Source organism: Oncorhynchus gorbuscha, linkage group LG02 (genome assembly GCF_021184085.1).
Source record: "Oncorhynchus gorbuscha isolate QuinsamMale2020 ecotype Even-year linkage group LG02, OgorEven_v1.0, whole genome shotgun sequence".
Lineage (NCBI taxonomy): Eukaryota > Metazoa > Chordata > Actinopteri > Salmoniformes > Salmonidae > Oncorhynchus > Oncorhynchus gorbuscha.
The window spans coordinates 104,293,196-104,300,695 of record NC_060174.1 but is presented as its reverse complement, the minus strand read 5'-3'; the positions used below and the strand labels follow the sequence as shown (position 1 = coordinate 104,300,695).

General features: G+C 48.2%; 1 pseudogene; it reads right to left on the bottom strand.

Moving 5' to 3' along the window:
* LOC124014594 overlaps nt 1-7,500 on the bottom strand; it is a 181,328-nt pseudogene that overhangs the window by 48,947 nt on the left and 124,881 nt on the right.

Genomic DNA, 7,500 nt, shown 5'->3' with positions numbered 1-7,500 from the left:
GTCATGCATTAAAGGGCCAATCTGTGAGTCATGCATTAAAGGGCCAATCTGTGAGTCATGCATTAAAGGGCCAATCTGTGAGTCATGCATTAAAGCCAATCTGTGAGTCATGCATTAAAGGGCCAATCTGTGAGTCATGCATTAAAGGGCCAATCTGTGAGTCATGCATTAAAGGGCCAATCTGTGAGTCATGCATTAAAGGGCCAATCTGTGAGTCATGCATTAAAGGGCCAATCTGTGAGTCATGCATTAAAGGGACAATCTGTGAGTCATGCATTAAAGGGCCAATCTGTGAGTCATGCATTAAAGGGCCAATCTGTGAGTCATGCATTAAAGGGCCAATCTGTGAGTCATGCATTAAAGGGCCAATCTGTGATTTCTACATCCAGTTTTTGACTTTTAAATTAATTAGATACACATTGATTCTTGAAGAATGTAACTTATAAATGCTTCATGAGCTGAGTTCAACTGTCATACCTCATTAGAAACCCCCCAAAATAAGCTTGTTTAACACAGATGTTTGTAAACAATGTATTGGTAAACAAACAGTCAATCCTGGCATCTGTAGTTCTGTCTATGAATTTGAGAGTGGGTACATTTCTCCAGGCCCATCCCTCAGTTTTTTAACCAAAATATACAGCAGGTAGACCGCTTTGAAGTGCAGAACCTTGAAGTGTACATTAGAGATAGAGCAAACATATACACTAACTCCTCCTATTTTATTTTATTTATTTTACAAGGCAAGTCAGTTAAGAACAAATTCTTATCTTCAATGACGGCCTAGGAACGAACAGTGGGTTACTAGTCCAACGCTCTAACCACTAGACTACCCTGCCGCCCCTACACTCTAACCACTAGACTACCCTGCCGCCCCTACACTCTAACCACTAGTCTACCCTGCCGCCCCTACACTCTAACCACTAGACTACCCTGCCGCCCCTACACTCTAACCACTAGACTACCCTGCCGCCCCTATGTGACCCAACATCCTGCGATGCAGCTGTAACGACAACAATTACAAGAACATTGCTCTAAGCTGGTGAGTCGCCTCATTAAGGAAACTAGCATTTATTTAACTAGGCAACTCAGTTAAGAACAAATTCGGATTTACAACTGATTCCCTAGGCACAGTGGGTTAACTGGTCTAGGAACAGTGGGTTAACTGGTCTAGGAACAGTGGGTTAACTGGTCTAGGAACAGTGGGTTAACTGGTCTAGGAACAGTGGGTTGACTGGTCTAGGAACAGTGGGTTAACTGGTCTAGGAACAGTAGGTTAACTGGTCTAGGAATAGTGGGTTAACTGACCTAGGAACAGTGGGTTAACTGGTCTAGGAACAGTGGGTTAACTGGTCTAGGAACAGTGGGTTAACTGGTCTAGGAAAAGTGGGTTAACTGGTCTAGGAACAGTGGGTTAACTGGTCTAGGAACAGTGGGTTAACTGGCCTCGGAACAGTGGGTTAACTGGCCTCGGAACAGTGGGTTAACTGGTCTAGGAACAGTGGGTTAACTGGTCTAGGAAAAGTGGGTTAACTGGTCTAGGAACAGTGGGTTAACTGATCTAGGAACAGTGGGTTAACTGGTCTAGGAACAGTGGGTTAACTGGTCTAGGAACAGTGGGTTAACTGGTCTAGGAACAGTGGGTTAACTGGTCTAGGGACAGTGGGTTAACTGGTCTAGGAACAGTGGGTTAACTGACCTAGGAACAGTGGGTTAACTGGTCTAGGAACAGTGGGTTAACAGGTCTAGGAACAGTGAGTTAACTGCCTTGTTCAGGGGCAGAACAACAGATGTTTACCCTGTCAGCTCAGGGATTCGATCCAGAGACCTTTCGGTTACTGGCCCAAAGCTCTAACCACTAGGCTACCTGCCGTAAACTATGTGAAGCATATTGCTTATCGTACGTGATACTCGTAGCCATGCTGTTACGGAGGTGAATACTTCCTGTAGGCATTATCCACTCCCTATATGTTACACAACATAGCCCAAGCTCTGCCATGCTATACAGACGCCTACAGATATGTTACACAACATAGCCCAAGCTCTGCCATGCTATACAGACGCCTACAGATATGTTACACAACATAGCCCAAGCTCTGCCATGCTATACAGACGCCTACAGATATGTTACACAACATAGCCCAAGCTCTGCCATGCTATACAGACGCCTACAGATATGTTACACAACATAGCCCAAGCTCTGCCATGCTATACAGACGCCTACAGATATGTTACACAACATAGCCCAAGCTCTGCCATGCTATATGTTACACAACATAGCCCAAGCTCTGCCATGCTATACAGACGCCTACAGATATGTTACACAACATAGCCCAAGCTCTGCCATGCTATACAGACGCCTACAGATATGTTACACAACATAGCCCAAGCTCTGCCATGCTATACAGACGCCTACAGATATGTTACACAACATAGCCCAAGCTCTGCCATGCTATACAGAAGCCTACAGAGCACACGCTGCATACTTAGTTAGAGAGCATACAGGACACAACATACTGTAACCTATAATACCATGGTACTACAGTGCAGTTCACCTATTGATTATGCTAATAACCCTGTGAGCCAGATACCCCTCAGTCTAATATAGGACAACAGCCTTAGAAAAGCTCCTGATTGGCTATGAGCGCAATAGCACTGAGGGGGTATATTGTGTCTGACAGTCTGACACACCAGAAGAGAGAAAGTCCTTTAGGACCTGAACATACTGTGGCTGGAGGGGAGCTAGACGAGGGCTGAGGGGGAAAACACAGAGGGGGAAATGGAGACTCAAGTCTACCAGGCACACTGTTTTACCCTGTTCAGTGATGGAGCTGGCTCCTCTTCTCCACTGAGATTATGATATGGGTTAGTCTGGCAGTCAGTCAGTATGATAGTCTGGCAGTCAGTCAGCCTGATAGTCTGGCAGTCAGTCAGCCTGATAGTCTGGCAGTCTGGCAGTCAGACAGTCTGATAGTCAGTCAGTATGATAGTCTGGCAGTCAGTCAGCCTGATAGTCAGGCAGTCTGGTAGTCAGGCAGTATGATAGTCAGGCAGTCTGGCAGTCAGTCAGCCTGATAGTCTGGCAGTCAGGCAGTCTGATAGTCAGGCAGTATGATAGTCAGGCAGTCTGGTAGTCAGGCAGTCTGATAGTCAGGCAGTCGGATAGTCTGGCAGTCTGATAGTCAGGCAGTCTGGTAGTCAGGCAGCCTGGTAGTCAGGCAGTCTGATAGTCAGGCAGTCGGATAGTCTGGCAGTCTGAGAGTCTGGCAGTCTGGTAGTCAGGCAGTCAGGCGGTCTGATAGTCAGGCAGTATGATAGTCAGGCAGTCTGGTAGTCAGGCAGTCTGGTAGTCAGGCAGTCTGATATTAAGGCAGTCTGGCAGTCAAGTAGTCAGGCAGTCAGGCAGTCTGGTAGTCAGGCAGTCTGGTCGTCAGGCAGTCTGGTAGTCAGGCAGTCTGATAGTCAGGCACGATGGCAGTCTGGCAGTCAGGCAGTCTGGTAGTCAGGCAGTCTGGCAGTCTGGTAGTCAGGCAGTCTGGCAGTATGATAGTCAGGCACTCTGATAGTCAGGCAGTATGATAGTCAGGCAGTCTGATAGTCAGGCAGTCTGATAGTTTGGCAGTCTGATAGTCTGGCAGTCTGATAGTCAGGCAGTCGGATAGTCTGGCAGTCTGAGAGTGTGGCAGTCTGGTAGTCAGGCAGTCAGGCGGTCTGATAGTCAGGCAGTATGATAGTCAGGCAGTCTGGTAGTCAGGCAGTCTGGTAGTCAGGCAGTCTGATATTAAGGCAGTCTGGCAGTCAAGTAGTCAGGCAGTCAGGCAGTCTGGCAGTCTGGTAGTCAGGCAGTCTGATATTAAGGCAGTCTGGTAGTCAGGCAGTCTGGTCGTCAGGCAGTCTGGCAGTCAGGCAGTCTGACAGTCAGGCAGTCTGGTAGTCAGGCACTATGGCAGTCTGGCAGTCAGGCAGTCTGGTAGTCAGGCAGTCTGGCAGTCTGGTAGTCAGGCAGTCTGGCAGTATGATAGTCAGGCACTCTGATAGTCAGGCAGTATGATAGTCAGGCAGTCTGATAGTCAGGCAGTCTGATAGTTTGGCAGTCTGATAGTCTGGCAGTCTGATAGTCAGGCAGTCTGATAGTCAGTCAGTCTGGTAGTCAGGCAGTCTGGCAGTCAGGCAGTCTGGTAGTCAGTCAGTCTGGTAGTCTGGCAGTCAAGCAGTCAGTCAGTCTGGTAGTCAGTCAGTTTGGTAGTCAGGCAGTCTGGTAGTCAGGCAGTCTGGCAGTCAGTCAGTCTGGTAGTCAGTCAGTCTGGTAGTCAGTCAGTCTGGTAGTCAGGCAGTCTGGCAGTCAGGCAGTCTGATAGTCAGGCAGTCTGATAGTCTGGCAGTCTGGGAGTCAGGCTGTCTGGTAGTCTGGTAGTCAGGCAGTCTGGTCGTCAGGCAGTCTGATAGTCTGGCAGTCAGGTAGTCTGGTAGCTCAGTGTAAGCCTCTGCTGCAACTCAATGATGTAGCGGTATAGACAGTACTGTATGTACGAGGGGGAAAGGAGAGGAAGGAGTAGGATGGTAGTACTCACAGTACTGTATGTACGAGGGGGAAAGGAGAGGAAGGAGTAGGATGGTAGTACTCACAGTACTGTATGTACGAGGGGGAAAGGAGAGGAAGGAGTAGGATGGTAGTACTCACAGTACTGTATGTACGAGGGGGAAAGGACAGGAAGGAGTAGGATGGTAGTACTCACAGTACTGTATGTACGAGGGGGAAAGGAGAGGAAGGAGTAGGATGGTAGTACTCACAGTACTCCATGCCCAAGACGATGTCTCTGAAGTAGAGCCGTGTCTGGTCCTCAGTGAAGGGGCTGTCTGTAGGGACCTCCATCACTGGACTGGGATCACCGCAGGAACCAACCCACAGATAGGTAGAGAGAGAGAGAGAGATAACATAGTACATAGCTAACAATAACATTTTAAACATTATTCTTTTGAAATTTTGTGTGTGTAATGTTTACTGTGAATTTGTTTGTTTACTTGCTATGGCAATGTAAACATGTTTCCCATGCCAATAAAGCCCATTTGAGAGGGGTATATAGAGAGAGAGCGAGGAAGAGATAGCTGGAGAGACTCTATGTCTGTCTGACTGAAGAGATAGCTAGAGAGTCTGTCTGACTGACTGAAGAGATAGCTAGAGAGACTCTATGTCTGTCTGACTGAAGAGATAGCTAGAGAGACTGTCTGTCTGACTGAACAGATAGCTAGAGAGACTGTCTGTCTGTCTGACTGACCGAAGAGATAGCTAGAGGGACTGTCTGTCTGTCTGACTGACTGAATAGATAGCTAGAGACTGTCTGTCTGACTGAATAGATAGCTAGAGGGACTGTCTGTCTGACTGAAGAGATAGCTAGAGAAACTGTCTGTCTGTCTGACTGAAGAGATAGCTAGAGAGACAGTCTGTCTGTCTGACTGAAGAGACAGCTAGAGAGACTGTCTATCTGACTGACTGACCAACAGACAGAGACACAGAGAGACTGTCAATCCGGTCAGTCTCTCTAGCTGTCACACAGACAGATGGACAGACAGAGAAAGAGACAGACAGACGGACACAGAGAGCGAGAGAAGGAGACAGAGACACAGAGAGCAAGGGAGAGAGAGAAACGAGAGAGAGCGAGAGAGCGACAGACAGACACAGGCTGACTGACTATTGGTTGCATCACTGCCTGGTACGGTAACTGCTCCGCCTCCGACCGCAAGGCACTACAGAGGGTAATGCATACGGCCCAGTACATCACTGGGGCCACGCTTCCTGCCACAGAGGACCTCTATACCAGGCGGTCAGAGGAAGGCCCTAAAAATTGTCAAAGACCCCAGCCACCCTAATCATAGACGGGTCTCTATGCTACCGCACAGAAGAGTGGTACTGGAGCACCAAGTCGAGGTCCATGAGGCTCTTTAACAGCTTCTACCCCCAAGTCATAAGACTGCTGAACAGCTAATCAAAGGCAGACCCAGACACCTCTTTTACACTGCTGCTACTCTCTGTTTATTATCGATGGATAGTCACTTTGCCTCTACCTACATGTACATATTTACGTCAATTACCTCGACTAACCGGTGCCCCCCCCGCACATTGACTCTGTACCGTAACACCCTGTATATAGCCTCCACATTGACTCTGTACTGGTACCCCCTGTATATAGTCTCCACATTGACTCTGTACCGGTACCCCCTGTATATAGCCTCCACATTGACTCTGTACTGGTACCCCCTGTATATAGCCTCCACATTGACTCTGTACTGGTACCCCCTGTATATAGCCTCCACATTGACTCTGTACCGGTACCCCCTGTATATAGTCTCCATATTGACTCTGTACTGGTACCCCCTGTATATAGTCTCCACATTGACTCTGTACCGGTACCCCCTGTATATAGTCTCCACATTGACTCTGTACCGGTACCCCCTGTATATAGTCTCCACATTGACTCTGTACTGGTACCCCCTGTATATAGCCTCCACATTGACTCTGTACCGGTACCCCCTGTATATAGTCTCCACATTGACTCTGTACTGGTACCCCCTGTATATAGAATCCACATTGACTCTGTACCGGTACCCCCCTGTATATAGCCTCCACATTGACTCTGTACCGGTACCCCTGTATATAGCCTCCACATTGACTCTGTACCGGTACCCCTGTATATAGTCTCCACATTGACTCTGTACCGGTACCACCTGTATATAGTCTCCACATTGACTCTGTACTGGTACCACCTGTATATAGCCTCCACATTGACTCTGTACCGGTACCCCCTGTATATAGTCTCCACATTGACTCTGTACCGGTACCCCCTGTATATAGCCTCCAAATTGACTCTGTACCGTAACCCCTGTATATAGCCTCCACCTTGACACTGTACCGGTACCCCCTGTATATAGCCTCCACATTGACTCTGTACTGGTACCCCCCTGTATATAGCCTCCACATTGACTCTGTACCGGTACCCCCTGTATATAACCTCCACATTGACTCTGTACCGGTACCCCCTGTATATAGCCTCCACATTGACTCTGTACCGGTACCCCCTGTATATAGCCACCACATTGACTCTGTACCGGTACCCCCTGTATATAGTCTCCACATTGACTCTGTACCGGTACCTCCTGTATATAGTCTCCACATTGACTCTGTACCGGTACCACCTGTATATAGTCTCCACATTGACTCTGTACTGGTACCACCTGTATATAGCCTCCACATTGACTCTGTACCGGTACCCCCTGTATATAGTCTCCACATTGACTCTGTACCGGTACCCCCTGTATATAGCCTCCAAATTGACTCTGTACCGTAACCCCCTGTATATAGCCTCCACCTTGACACTGTACCGGTACCCCCTGTATATAGCCTCCACATTGACTCTGTACTGGTACCCCCCTGTATATAGCCTCCACATTGACTCTGTACCGGTATCCCCTGTATATAGCCTCCACATTGACTCTGTACCGCTACCC